Genomic DNA, 15,646 nt, shown 5'->3' with positions numbered 1-15,646 from the left:
TAGACTTTTAACATAACATCTCAGAATCGGACAACTTGTGCCGTGCTTCCAGCACATTTTCTGTTAAACTGTTTATTTAGGATAAACAATCTGATAGATACATGTGTATAAGAATTGCTAGAAGAACCGCCTCTAATCACTAACCTCCTGATGGGTTTACGGCATCATTTGCTCTCAAGCTGAAGGATATTTACTCATTCAACCTTTGAAAAGCTGCATGAATAAAATATTTTGAGCACAAATGCTACTTGCAAGTTGCCATACATTGTATGTGGGTGATTTCAAAGATGCAAACATTATGGGCCTCATTACAAATTTGGTGGTATCTCAGCGGTAAATCCATTGAGATACCATCAAACGGATTTACCGTTATCACCAATTTGTCTGACAGAATTACAAGTGGTGTTTGGCAGCGTTAGCCCCCATTTATTGGATTCAATAGGACTCCATGGGGATTTCGGTGGAATTACCACCAGCTGTAATTCCGCCAATTTTGTTGTTTTTTGGCTGTAAAGCAGAGGAATTACCACCAGCATTCTGTTTGAGGTTTTTCCTCCACCTTACTTCCAAACCCGTTGTCCGGTGGTGTAGTACTGCAGAAGTTGCATTAAACTGTTCATGGCCACACTTTCAAACACGCAATGGGGAACATTTATATAGGATTTCTTGGAAAGTTAGCAACCAAAAACCGCCCAACTCATCTGCAATTGTTTGTACTAACTTTTCAAACAATGCTGAACAGCAATTGTTCGGGATTTTCCATGTATGCCAATGTATGTTTATCTAATGAAGGTAAAATAAGCATGCTTTCTGTGAATAAGCGTGGATTGCAGATAATTGTAGATCGCTTAACCTGTCAGTTTCTAATGGTATGTTAAAAGTTATTAAACTAATTGGACATTTTGGAAGGTCATTGCAGAATATATGTAATGTGATGATAAACAAAAAGCATGACCCTCTAAATAAGGCTCACTGAAAAATAGGGCACGAGTAAAATGCAGATAGGAATGACAATGAATATAGGGGACGCTGAGAGCACTTTACATCTAGTGAAACTGCACTCGAGAGGGCCGCGCGTGTGTGTGTGTGTGTGTGTGTGTGTGTGTGTGTGTGTGTGGGTGTGTGTGTCTACCAACCGCTGCACATACAGCTCCGTTTTCTTCAACTCTCCCTTCCACTTTCACACAAGAAGTAAGACAGACAGGGCCATATTGCTGAAACAGAGTGCAAAAAGAATGCATTTTTACACAGTATGATCTCTCTGCCTGCCCCTCTTTCCATCCAGCTTCCAGTACAAGCTGATTTTTGGAAGAGAAGGGTGTCTGAATGCAGAGAACTCCATAAGTATGGAAGTGGTCAGGCTGTATGGAGCAAGCAGCCATCCTGTAACTGTTCTTTGCAAATGAAACTTTCTCTGGGACTGTCCATGCTGAACATGTATCCATCTATAAGCCTGTTTGCAATAGCCTGACCATCCTGCACTTGTAGCCATGAGTAAGGAAAGCTTGCACTTCCTCTAGCTGTAGCAGTTTATAAAATACGACTGCACTGGTTCTGTTTGTGCTACAATTGTGCTCATGTAATTGTACCCCTTCTTCAACATGGCTGCCCAGCGTGGCAACCAAAACAGCTATTTAGCTTCCCATGGGGCTCCTGGAGGAGGCTGCTGTGATTGGCTGGCTGCTGATACTCCTCCAGCTGGGAATGGAGCCGGCAGGCGATCCTCGCCCCCCCCCTCAAGGGCCTTGAATAAAAGGGCCTTCTCCCTTTGGGAGAGCCTCTCTTTTATTATTTTTTTAGGCTGCCCCTTTTCTGCGTTTCGCACCTGGAGTCGATGAGAGACCCTGTTCAACATGGCACCCCGTGTGTCATCCAAAACAGCTGATCAGCTTCCCTTGGGGCTCCTGGAAGAGGCTGTTGTGATTGGCTGGCTGCTGCTACCCCTCCTACCGGGAATGGAGCTGGCAAGCAATCGCTGGCCCCCTCAAAGCGTCACCTGAAAGGGTTTTGCCCTCCTCTGTCTGGTCCTGTCCAGGCCTGGTAGGACCCCCCCATAATCACGACGGCGCACCAGAGTCTTCATGTGCAGATCGATTCGCCTGGTAAGCCCCTCACACCTTTTCCATCCAAAAGCCTCACTTGTCACGCTAACTGCGACTCCTGTACCCCTTCACTGCACTCTCAAGGCCGGTCTCTTTCCTGGCACTGCTCAGGCATTTATCACTGCAACGTATACCTTTAACTTTACCACTGTCCCTGGATCTATGGCCAATCCTTCTTAGATTCCCCTTGTACATGGTGCTATTGTGTCCTGATCTGACTCACCCTGGTCACCCCTCTGAATACCGATCCTTTGGTCTTTTACCTCATTGCATTCTTGATGCTTTCAGTTTTCCACATGTTTCCGCCTCGTTTTGCATTATGTTGCTGCAGCTGTTCCTAAAAATGTCTCCGCAGAACTATCTACCAGTAAATCTCATCTAGCTGTTGTAATCTCTGCTTCTGGCCTCACATTAAGTGCTGCCTCTGTATGACTGCCATAAGAACTATCTACTGTCTCTGTTCTATGCTTACCCAGCACTTTTGAAGTTTGGAGTGCCTACATCTGTGTGCCCTCTATTGTATACGGAATTTGTGTGCTTTCTGGCAATTTCGAATTGAGGAGTGCCTACATCTGTGCACCCTCCATTGTGTACTGCATGTGTATGTTTTCTGGCAATTTCGAATTTAGGAGTGCCTACATCTGTGCACCCTCCAGTTTGTACTTCATTTGTGCGCTTTCTGGCAATTTCGAATTGAGGAGTCCCTACATCTTTACACCCTCCATTTTGTTCTTCATGTGTGTTCTTTCTGGCAATTTCGAATTTAGAGTGCCTACATCTGTGCACCCTCCATTTCGTACTGCATTTGTGTGCTTTCTGGCAATTTCAAATTTAGGAGTGCCTACATCTGTGCACCCTCCATTTCGTACTGCATTTGTGTGCTTTCTGGCAATTTCAAATTTAGGAGTGCCTGCATCTGTGCACCCTCCATTTGTGTACCACATGTGTGTGCTTTCTGGCAATTTTGAATTGGGATGTGCTTTACATATGTGCACCCTTTTGCAGCCCTTGGCTGCTAGACCACCTGGTGAGTTTGCTCGGGCATAGTGCAGCTACTCAAACTATCCCTCTTTTCCTCCACCTCCATGGCACTCTCCATCTACCCCATCTATTATAACTGTTACTCTATCCCATATCCCTCCTGTCTCACAAAGTCTGGAAGAAAAAAGCTTTAAAAAGATCTCCTGGCCTCGAATCCTGCCCGACCTATTGCTGACACCTACGTTAGTACTACTTCCAAACAGACTATCACTGATATCCTCTTCTCTCTCCCCTCTCCAGACCTATGGATCTCTCATCTGATCTCTATCCTCTCCCCTTTTCCTCTTTACCCATTAATGGTGGCACTAGATGGGAAGTACTCTTGATATACTTCTCATCCTTTAAGTACATCATTAATGTCTATCACAATGGCACTGCCATGGCTCAGGGTCCTCAACCCAATCTTCTTCTCTTCGACCGGCGCCTGCCTGTCCTCATAAACTTCCTACCTTCTCCTGCTACTCCTCCTTCTTCTCTCTCTCCACTTCCCTCACCACCTCTGACTGGTGTACCACCTCCATGTACCCCTCCATGGAAAACCTTCAAAGGTGGCGACCAGCTTCACTTAGCCAATCTGAATGCTTGTTCCGCTGTCAAACATTCTTCTGACATCTGCCTCCTTCTTGAAGACTTTGATCTCAATGTCCTCGCTCTCACCGAGATGTGGTTCAATGCCAGCTCAGTCACTGCTTTTGACTCCCTTCGCCCTGACAGCTACAAGATCCTCTCCAAACCTCGACCCAACCGACCTGGTGTGGAGTAGCCCTGATCTTCCCTGAGTGGGTCCCTAGCTCTCTCATACCCACCTAGGCCTAGTCCTCCTTTGAAAGTCTTGTCTACAAGCTCAGCATCTCTCTGAATCTCTCTCTCACCCTTGCCACTATTTACAGGCCCCATGGCCCTATTTCTGTCTTCCTTTTGGAATGGGATGAATTCACCTCCTCTCTTCTGACCTCTATCTCTAAACTCCTCCTCTTTGGAGATTTCAACATCCACCTTGACTCCACTGTTTCTGCCTCTTCTGTCTTTCGTGATCTCTGTACCTCTCTTGCCCTCTCTATTTTCCCCTCCAGCCCCACCCACTTTGCCAGACACACTCTTGGTGCCTTCATCCCACTGATCTCCCACTCTTCAACCATCTCACCACACCGCTCTCCTTGTCTGATCACTCTCCCCTCTCCCTTCTCCTCTCATCTGGGACCTCTCTGCCCCCTGACCCAGCACTACACCAGCAGTGCCAGCCTCCTTTGCGGTCATCTGTCCGATGAAACAAGTATCAGCTGCTGTGTCACCCTCCACATTCATCCCTCCTCCTTCCCCTGCCCTTAACTCTCCCGCAGACTCGGTCCTTACCAACCTTCATCTTTCTATCACAAACACTCTAGACATTCTAGCCCATGTCATGAGGATCTGCCTGAAACCTGCCTCAAAGTGTAACAGTTGGCACAACCCCGATCTAGCTGCTCTGCAACTTAAGGGCAGAGTTGCCGAATGGAATTGGCAGACCTCAGACTCATCCTCTGACAAACTGCCCTGCTGCCTACTCCAAAGGCAATACTGTCTCTCTATCCGCTCAAAGAAGAGGCCTCACATCTGTGCCCATATCTATAGAAACTCAAACAACATGGCTGAAATATGCAAGGATCTAGCCAATCAATCTGCAGTCTCCACCTTCCTCTTCCTTCTCAGCCCCTCTGTTCTGCACTGGACACCCATTTCACCTCTAAAACCCAGGACATTCTGACCCCTCTCTTCTCACCCTTCCTCCATTCCTCCCCTGGACCCCTTGCCTCGCTTGGCCTCTCTTCCACCCTCACCCACTCTCTCCTCCTTCTCACCTATCCAGTGGATGCTTGTTATTGAGGGTGTGTGTGGCAGAGACCCTCCTTTCATCCTCTTCCTTCAATAACGAACCACCGCTGTTGTATTGCAGGCAACCAGTCAATACACTGTATTTGCTGACTGCCTGCAGTACATGCCAGCAGCCAGTGTGAGGAGCAATGCCCTCCAATTCGTTTCTGACTGTGCAAGTGGGGTTGGAAGGACGCTTTTCAGAGCAGCCTCCCCTCCCCCAGTCCCACATGCATGAATCAGAAGGCCCAGGGAGACGTGCAAAATCACGTCATAGCGGGGCAAGGCCTTGCCTTGCCTCACCATGTTCATTGCATTGGGAGTTCCAATGCAATGAACATGGTGGGGCCAGGCCTTGGGAGTCATAGCCCACCCTCTTTCCTTGCCTATCATTAACTGGAGTGGGGGCAGGAGCTTCTGATCCCACCCCAGCATGTGAGGGGCAATGATAGAGGGCGGAGCCACCAGCACGAGGTAGCTTCTGGATCCTTCACTGCTCGAGATGCCTGGAGCTGGCCTGACCACCGCAAGTAAGTCGACTCCATTGTCTCTTTTTTTGTTTTCGTTTTGGCCTCCTCCAGCTCCATGGTCCAGGACTTTAAGTTAAAACATTCCTGATTCCGGGCCCCACCTCCCCGGGCTGGTGGAACCCATATGGAGAGGGCTGCCCAGCCCTCTGAAGCCCTCAGCCCATAGGAGCCTATGTGGGATCCCCCGGGTGGAGGGATTCAGGCTTTCTCCTGGTAGTGGCCATGGCATGTGGACTGCCCTGTGCTCCCCTGGGCCGGGGAAGCCCAGGACTCTTGAAACAAAATTAATGGCAATTATGAATATACTCCGACAGAGTTTATTCATAATTGCAATACATTTCTTTTTAAGAGTCTGGAAGCCCAGGAGCCTTAAGAAAATTGCATTTTCTGAAGTTTGATTTTCGTTCCCTGAATCCTTGGACTCAGGGAACGAAAAATGCTGATGGCAGGCACGCCGTTTGCCCAGCTGTTCCGGCCAGAAACCCCACTCTTACCCCTTCCGCCCCCCCACTGTTGATTAATGGGCAGGTGGGGGGAATCTGACATCCCCCCCTCATCTGCCCATTAATCAGCAGTGGGGGGGGTGGAGGAGGTACGAGTGTCAGTGTTTTGGCTAACATTTTTTGTTTTCAAGGTCTGCAGAGTCTACAGTTATCCTGTTCACCTTGAAATCAAACAATGTGAGCAGGGCCGGACTGTGGCATACAATTGTCTCGGGCACCAGTGGCTCAAAGTTGAAAATGAGAATTCATTCCTTTTGTGATGCTGTTTGAATAGTACCCAAGGGGAAGATTTTTGATAAAATGTGATGCAAATTGTATATTTTAAAGAATATTTCTTCAGCAAAACTGACACTGGTCAAAACTATTAGCCGCATAGTGAAAAAACTCACCAAACTGGACACATTGGCCAAATAAGTGGCCCACATTGACCCAAAAAACTGGCGCACGCAAGCTTTTTGCATGTTTGGTTCAGCCATGGGCCTCTTGCCATATAAGCCAATCCGAGTGAGCCAGTAATGTCTAGTTTAATTACAAAAACGCAAATTGCATAAAAAGCCACACATTGTATAATAAAGCCTTTATAACAACATGTAAAGCCAAAAGAATATAATTGTGGCTTTAAGCCACAGTTATATTCTTTTGGCTTTACATGCTTCTATAAGGACTGGCTTTAATTTCACATCCTGAATGGGAACTATAAGTCCCAGAATGCAAGATGATGGCAACCTAAAAAATCTAGTTAACCCCACTGTACTTTCTTTCAGTGATTTAAGACATGTATTAAAATAAGTGTTGTAATAAAGAAAGATAGATGTGCAGATTCTTTGTCACAAACCTCCAGCTCATTGTTATTCATGATGTTGAAAACATTTGATTAGTGAGTTAAAGCAACTTTATTTATTTGCTGGTCAGGATAGTGGACATCAGAGATACAAACACATCTTTAAATGGGTGCCTTGTGTTGCTCAATTTAACTATCACACATTTGCAAGGTAACTGGTGCTTTGCAAGCTCTTTGAGTTGGAAATGTTTCATTATGCATATGAAAGACTCTGCCACTGATAAAAGAAATGTGTTTGTAACCTGAGCACCATAACGACCTGCAGTGCCACAGACTCTGTGTGCAGGTGTGTGTGGTGAGCATGTGTGCCTACTAAACCTGTATAACGGTCTGCAGCGCCCTCTGCTATTCATTACAAAGATCTACGTGCAATTGTGATCATAATATACTGGAGTCTTGAGCGGCAGCTCTCTAATTCTGGGACCTCTACCCAGTTTAGATAAGACCTCAGTCCTTATCCCCAGCATTCCTTGCTATTCTAGTGCCAAGATCCCCACACGCACAACTCATTTGTTTACTGTGTGGCCAATTACTGTTATAGTGCAGGGATTTGAACACAGCCTTGACTGTTAGCACACCTTAGTAGTCCAGTATAGGACTCTTCATACATTTTACAACACACTTCCTGGCAAGTGGCACCAATGCTGCATATAGATTCACAACAGAAATAGCATTGTTTTTACTGGTCAGGACTGAGGTCGCCTAACATAGATGACTGTTTGAACTTTTATTGAAGTAGCACGAGTGCTGCAGGGTAGGTTTGGGGTGTATAAGCAGAACAGTAGTGGGTTCCCAGTACTGTAATTGTAGGGGTTACTGCATTGCAGGACTGAGGTTTCTGCATGTGTCCCCCCAGAATATTGGAATGTGGGATTGCCGCAGGACAAGAGGGGGGTGTATTGACAGAGCTATTGGGTCATGCACAGAGGTCTACTAATTGTAAATCCTGAAGGACAGGAAAAACGCTTTTGCTAATCCTAGAGGTACCTTCCCACGACTCTGCTGATGCACTGTAGTGCTGTCAGACAGCATCTCCGACTGGGTCCAGGCAGTACTGGGCCATAGAAAGTTCTGTCACTGTCCTTCAATCCCGCCATCAAGTCCCTTTTATGATTCCAGCGCCATCAATCACACACAATATGCCAAAGCACATCCATTCTACTCTCCGGCACCGCATCTTTTTATGCTAGTGCTTGGGTAACACACGCAGCTTTGCCAATGCACATCACTCCTGACCACAGTAGCATCTTTTCTGTTCCAGTACTGAGAACAACCTAACGCTCTGCAGTTGTATCTTAATCTTGTCCTGTAGCACACCCTGCCATTCCTGTTCAGCCACCCACATACGCAGCGACCAATGGAATTCAATTATGAACTACAGCCTCGCAGTGACTGCTAGACAGACAGACGCATGCACACACACAGTCTCTAATGTGACATGGGAATCTGGCAGTGCTTGAATGACCAGCCTGAGCTGATTCTATATTTGGGACAGGACGGGCAAAAGAAAAAGCATCAAAGACGCGTTTCTTGAGCCTTTCAGATAAATGTATGCTCTTTAAAAAGCGAACGGACTAGTACTATGGCGTACCGATAATTTATTCCATCTCTGTGAATCAGCAAATTCTGTGACCAGTTTTTCTCTGTTTCTTGAGGTGTCACATTTGCTAACAAATGCTAAACAGTCTTTTTGAGTGCAGACTAGACTCAAAAAGACTGTTTAGCAGTGCAGAGATAATTCCAGGGAAAGAGTCCTTTTCAGAGGATGCATCAGTCTTCTGAGATGTCTTACAGGCATTGCTTTGTTAATAGTTTAGTTAAGGTAAGAGTAACCATAAGAAGCCGTATCAAAGTGCACTCATCTGTTTGAAAATGGGAGAGAACTTTTCGTTGGTAGAACACTTGACCGCTCTGATTGTGATTGCACTGGTAGAAGTAAATTATGGTAATCGGGCAAGAAAAAGACTGTCAATTGCCTCTTGTCATCTAGTGCCAGAATGTGATAGGAAATGTTATTTGACATTTTCCTCTCTTCAACTACCTAGAGTTCTGCACTGAAGCTTCCTCATCGGGGTCTTTGCTGCGATCGAGGGAATTCTATAAAGCCAAGGTAAGACATAAATGCAGATGCTGACACTGCCCTGAAGAGAACTTATCTTTGGTTGGGTAGTCAAAATATCGAACCACAGCCAGTTCGATTAATAAGTAAAATATGCTTCAACGATGTTTGAGTTTAAATGTACAGGACCTATGTAGTGTGCAACCTATTTAAGTGCTGTGTGGGTTTTGTTTAAGTACCCGGTCTATAAAGTGTGGCCTGGCAAATGAACAAGACATTCAATGTTAGCTTCTAAAACATGCATGTTCAGTATTCTTTCAGACATACAGTGACGTCAGGATTTATGTGCATCAGTTGACACAGAAAAGAGCCAAACCTACTTTACAGGTAAGAAAAACAACTTGGCTGTGGTTCTTTGTTTGACATAAAGACAGGTTTGTGATTGCTTGTGGCATTTTACAAAGGAAGAGTACTGGAATACTTCTTCTTAAGAACTGCCTGGAAAACCAATTCATTTGTAGCCTAAAATGCATACTTTTAACTCTTTTTTTCCAAAATGTTTTGGGGTTCCCCTAGATTGGTTTGGGCTCCCTCGCTGCGCTCAAGCGCTATGACATATCGGGGAGACTATTTACGCCCCACCAGAATTCACCAGCTGCCACTGCACCAACCACAATAGAAGATATCTCTAGAGTAGTCTGCTCTATGAAGGTCTCATCCAAACAGGTTTCTCCCTGTTCTTCCAGAACCATTAAGGACAACATCTCCTCCCTTGCTCCCGCTCTTACCGATTTCTGCAACCACTCCTTAGCATCTGGCTCCTTCCCTTCTTCTCTCAAGAACTCCCTTGTGCACCCCCTCCTAAAAAAGCCTTCAGCCGACCCCTCGTGTCCGGTCAACTACTGCCCTATTTCTACTGCACCCTTTCTTGGAAAACTCTGGGAAAATCTGCTCTTTCCCCAACTGACCCAACACACTGAGCTCGTTTGTTGTTTCCATGACCATCAATCTGGATTCCGAGCATCCAGAGGAACAGAAATTGCTCTCCTGAAAACCTGTGAAGCACTGCTTGCAAATCTTTACTCTAATTCTCCTGCTGTTCTCATCCTCCTTGACCTCTCTTCTGCCTTTGACACAGTCAACCATTCTATCCTCATAACGCAGCTCCAAAATACTCTTGGTAACTGAGACAGGGCACTGGACTGGCTGACCTCCTTCAGCTCTGACTGCCCTTCTGAGGTGCTCCTGTGTACCTTCTCCTCCTCCACCACTCTGTCTACATCTGGTGTTCCCCAGGGCTCTATCCTTCTCTCCTCATTTCCAGTGTTACACAGATTACAACCATCTTCTTCAAGCTCCGCTCTTCTTCCTCTGCTTCCTCCTCTATCATACCCGACTGCCTGTCTTTTGTTCAGTCCTGGTTCTCCTCCAATGATCTCTAGAATAAATCTTGGATCTCTGTCATTGATCTGGCCAACCCTCCAGACCATCGTTCTTTGCCTGCCAACCCATTTCAAAAGGGGAAAAACCACATGCAAATCAGGCTTCGTCCCACTACAAAAGGGGCAGTCCAGCCGAATTGCTTGGTCACATCCCTTCTGCACGAGACCACAAGCATCCCCAGACCTGTCTCAGCCTCATTGGGGATCATCAGTGAGGAGTGGCTTGGGTCTTTAAGCCCAGCAGGCACGGGACCCACATTTGGGCATACACGTCCCACTCAGGGGGACAATAACAAAAGAGGTGAAGGCTGGAAGGTTTACAATACATCTTACCCTCTGCCATTGATCTGTGCTTCCTTCCTTGCAGAGGCGACCTGGCCTCGCAGTTCGGACTGGGCTGCTCCCATTGGTGGCAGTACTTGACTGATATGCATATGGCTGGACCCCTTTTGCAATGGCACAGACGGGCTAAAAAATGATGGTATGGAAGGTTGCCCAGAGCTTTGCCAGTCATTCAGATTTATTTAAAACCTTTTGTACATAACTTTTTTTGGTTATAGCATGTCCATACTGTACCTGTACAAAGAAGGGCTGTACTGACCCTGCCTATGCTATGCCTGTTTTATTTTTGATGGACGCCTGTGCTGGTCCTGCCCATGTAGTAACTGTATGCAGTGTGTTTGAGAGGAAAGCACCTACTTTTTGCAACGTTGCAATGCTGCTGCCTACTCAGTGTGCATTTGAGGGAAGCTGGCACTGCGGTTAACCAGGCTGTCCCTGTTTGGGCTGTGACAGTCGCATGCAGTGTTGCTGTCTATGATGCATCTGTCCAGTATGTGAGGGAAGATTTCAGTGATGCTTTAGGTGCCTGATCCTTTCTTTGTGTGAGGGCCACTTGCTCCTATAATGCCAATATTGTACATTTTCTGTATGCCAGGAAAGTGTGCATTTCTGATGCTTGTGCTGTGGTTCTGTGTGTCAATACGTTTTGTATTTTTTCTGCCAGTGATGTACCTGTTTAGTGATGAAAGTGGAATGGATGTGGTTGGAGGCAGGGCAAAGATACTGCAAACAAAGCCATTGGCAGCTGCACATCAGATCTCGAGGGGCTGCCAGAGAGCAAGCGGTTTGGTGGAAGGAAGAGAATGCCTGGTTCTTACATCCTTTTAAGACACCAACTGTAGGCAATGGAAGTGGTCCATATTTGCGGCTGCATGTTTTTACATTGACAGTCTTTATTTCAATGGGTTTTATCCTGAAACTTTTTTAATGAAAAAACTCATCAAATTGTTTATTTTGTTATTTTATGGGTTTCCCCCAATCCTCCCTCCCCTATTGTTTTATATCTATTATCGACTCCCTAACCTGTTATATGCACTTTCTGACCCCCCTATAACCGATCGAAAAAATGATCGTCGATGTACCAACATTATACGATATTTGCCTAGTAAATTGGCTCAAAGAGGCGCACATTTGTATGTGTGGTGAGGTTTAGGGGCAAGGGGAAGTAGTGTGTGTGCACATTAGGGATGTAGCGGTATAACGGTATACCGTTAAAGATACCGTGAACCACTTAATTGAACAATAATAACCGTCACATTGTTTATACTGGTATACCGTTTATACCGTTAAGTGTGCTTTTCAATCTGATTTGTGGAAAGGCTGCAGTAAGCAAGTGCTGCGCAGTCTTGGTCTTGCACTGTTGGATGTGCCATCTGCCAAGCAGTATCAATTGGAGCAGTTTTTAATGCCATTCCATAAACCACACGTGTCTGACACAAAATCAGTATGTTAGCAATAGGTAGAATAAATACAGTGCCAAGAAGGAAAAGGGTTTACTTTGGGTTGGCGGCTTTGGGGGTTATATATTTATAATGGATAATGTTTGCTAAACATATGACAATGGGGGATTTCCGTGGTTCTATAATTGAATTTACATATAATAAGTCACACTGCGAAATTCACTCATCTGTGGGTATTCCCTGCTGCCATACCAAGGATAAGATGTCCGTGATTACTGAACACCTTTTGGCCCTCAAGTAAACTAAAGGCTGTAACGTAAAGAGAGCGTGCATGTGCGCGTATGTGTGTGTGTGTGTGTGTGTATGCGCACTAGCGTATACTACCATCAGCCTCCTTTGATCTGTGGCATGCAGGTTATAAAGATGGCTGCAGGTTATAAAGATGGAAACATGTTCATCTTCACCATTAGCCAGTGGGGGAGCTAAAAGCCTAAATGTCCACTTAAGAAAAGCTACTCAGTTTGCTTTGACAGTCGCAGCAGGGCTCCCCCCTCCTCCTCTCCACAGGTGTGTTTGTGTTCGGTGGAAGCAAGGGGTGGCTTTTCAGTGGAAAGTATGTTGAAAAGCCCAATTCTGGCCCTGGGTGCCTGGTTTTGTTTGTGATGATAAATCTAACAATTTATGACCTTTTTAGAAAATATTTGTTAAGATTGGTTAAACCCACCTGCCATACCGTGATAACCATGATATACTGTCATTTGGCAAGAAGGTTAGCGTACCGTCATAAAACTAATACCGTGACATCCCTAGTGCACATAATGGTAATGATGTTTTAATTACACCCGATATCGTAGATTCTCTTCGTGATCCTGCCCGAGGTTTGGGTTGTGTGTAAGATTATTTTAATTTCATCATGTTATGAAAAGAATATCTGAAACATGGTGGCAAAACTGTGCTTGTGATAGGCAGGGCACGCATTTGAAGGGGTGAAGACACTTTGATATGCAGCATATATCCATGCACCACCCTGGATCCCACACCTGTGATTCTTTGGGCCCTAAATATTATCCAATGCTGTTTTTATTATTTGCTAAACAGCACTAAATAGTAATACAATCCCAAACTGTGTACCCCATCATATTCCTATTTACAATTCCGCCAATAATAGCTGCTCTTGAAGGAGACTTGGGATAAGCTAGCGCTTTTTATACCAGGTTATTTTACAGCTTTTTAGGGTGAAGCAACAAACGGCTGTGTGAAGCGGGTATACCACCTGGATGTTATTGTCTGTCAAATGGGAGTAATTTTAGCAGGAGAGGTATAGAGGATGCTGGTAAAAAGCTTCATAGCAACTACTGTTGCCATCTGACTAAATGCTTTCTTTCAGAGAGGAGGTGTCTTGGCTAAAGGGTATGTCACTGGGGTGACGTAGCAAATGGACCCAAACACTTCCCCATTGAGTTGAAGATGTACTCCCAGTCTATTGATCTACGGTCGAGTGTGGTGCCTTGATGCCTTTGTGTACATATATTTAGCATTTATTTTCCATGAAGGAACTAGATGTTTGTGTACCATCGGTTAACCTCAATATTTTTACTCTCACATCTCTTCTCAGAGAATATATCAGTACCAGCTCTTTGAACACAATACAAGTGATTGGAAACATATAATCCGTTTATTACTCTCTGTTGTCCTGTTATCTGAAGTCTTGTGTTAATGTAATACCCTGATGCCTTTGGGTGTTGCTGCTTAATAAATAAATAAATAAACAAATAAATAAATGAATAAATAAAATGATATATGAATTCCGCAAAGCAGTCAAAGCCGTGTATCACTCTGATACGCCACACACATACTGCATCAGTCTCTATCCTATTTTAAACACAGCTTTCGACAAAAAATAGACATGAGCTAAAATTCCTTACCCATCTCACAGAGTCCATCTTTACAAGATTCAGAGGTAAATCTGAAATAAAAAATATCACCCGCATTATCAGCTTGTTTAATGCCAGCTATTGTCGTTAAAAATGTTTTGTTCAGGTCTTGTCTCACTGTATGTAAAAGAAAATTGTGGTATTTTGCAATTGAAAATTAGCACAGTTGGAGGGTCATTTATGGTAACCTTACCATTGCTAGATACAATTCAACAGGGTTGTGTACACACATCCAGCAACTTAAAATTATAGTCATGGATGTTGTTGAAACCAACCCAGGAGGTGGGCCACGGTGTTCAGATTGAGGTATTGATTGAGGATGCAATGGATTGTATGGTCGTGTACATGAGGACAGAAGCTATTCTAGAAAATAGCAGGACATTGCAATTGTGAATACTTTGGAGGGTTTGTTATCCATTGTTACAAATCCTTCAATGCAGGGGAATGTTGGACAGATATATTAATCCATCTGTATTATCCCATTGTATGTGTTTATAAAAAGTAGAACATCATTTAACGATGTGATCCTGAAGAAGGACAGATATAAATTGGGTACCGAAACATTTGCATTTAAACTCTCATCCATCAGAGAATATCCCTCAATGATACATTTAGTACAAAGTGACGGGAAGGTTTCCAGCCATTTAAGCTGCAGATTCTTTCTCTCTTTCCCTCTATTGTTTACATGGGAAATATCCAGTTCGAATGTACTTTCCAGTTCACCTTCATTAATTATGCATCTTCTTATTTGATTTTAACTAGTGGATATAGTGGAACCATATAGTACTGAGAAACCATGTATGCTCGTGCATTCCTTTCTTTTATTATTTATATTGCATTAGCCATCATTTTTTTTTACATTTTTACAAAATATTAAAAATCATACATTCACATCAAATTCCACAAGACAGAAAGAGCACCAAGAAAATCAGGAATGGAAAACAATAATACAATTACACGTATCAGCCAAGTTTCCTTTCTCACTGACCATCTAGTTTTAGATCTCGTAACAGTGTTACAATTTCTGCAGTTAGGAACATTTCAAGCCCGGATGAAGCTCTGGACCAAAATTCCTCTGTATCTAGAGAATTAATATCATGGACAAATCTTCTCAACCTCACAACTCTCAACTCCCTTGTGCCTGTACATTTAGATATCAGATGTTTCAGTTTTTGGGTTTCATTGACATCACAATTCAAACATCTATCATCTAAAAAGGCTATATCTCTGGCTGATTGGATTTCCCTAGTTGGGAGTAAATTGAGCCTGAACCTTAAGAATAGGTCCCTAGAGCTTGAGTCTGGGTATTTTCTCAGATATGTGAGCAAAATCATTCTTTTTTTCCCATAAAAGAGAATGATTGTGACAATTTTGTCATCTTCATCCTATCTCCTGTATTCACCCAATCCCACATTTCAGCCGTTCTTACACTGTCCAATGTACAATCTGCATTATCCAACAGTTCCAAACATTTTAGCTTCAATTTTCCCAAGAACCTGTTTGTATTGCATTGGAGTAGAGCAGACAATTCCTCATACAGGGAGCCCTTAATGGGAGCCAAAACGGACCTATACAAGGAGATCCATTTCCGCTCAAGCCAG

General features: G+C 44.3%; 1 protein-coding gene across 5 annotated transcripts in view; it reads left to right on the top strand.

Annotated features, from left to right (window-relative positions):
• Positions 1-15,646, top strand: part of LOC138513604 (sodium- and chloride-dependent GABA transporter 1-like) — a 619,404-nt gene that overhangs the window by 241,380 nt on the left and 362,378 nt on the right. For 3 of the 5 annotated variants that reach the window (XM_069628581.1, XM_069628583.1, XM_069628584.1), the window contains 2 exons: positions 8,914-8,978; positions 9,238-9,314. The gene's annotated coding sequence lies outside the window, so the exon portion shown is untranslated. Of the gene's footprint in view, positions 1-8,913; positions 8,979-9,237; positions 9,316-15,646 lie in introns of all 5 variants that reach the window. The other 2 variants (XM_069628585.1, XM_069628582.1) reach the window with 2 other exon arrangements.

Source organism: Ambystoma mexicanum, chromosome 12 (genome assembly GCF_040938575.1).
Source record: "Ambystoma mexicanum isolate Mex_15411 chromosome 12, UKY_AmexF1_1, whole genome shotgun sequence".
Classification (NCBI taxonomy): Eukaryota; Metazoa; Chordata; class Amphibia; order Caudata; family Ambystomatidae; genus Ambystoma; species Ambystoma mexicanum.
The sequence above is the reverse complement of the archived record's forward strand: the minus strand, read 5'-3'. Positions and strand labels throughout refer to the sequence as shown.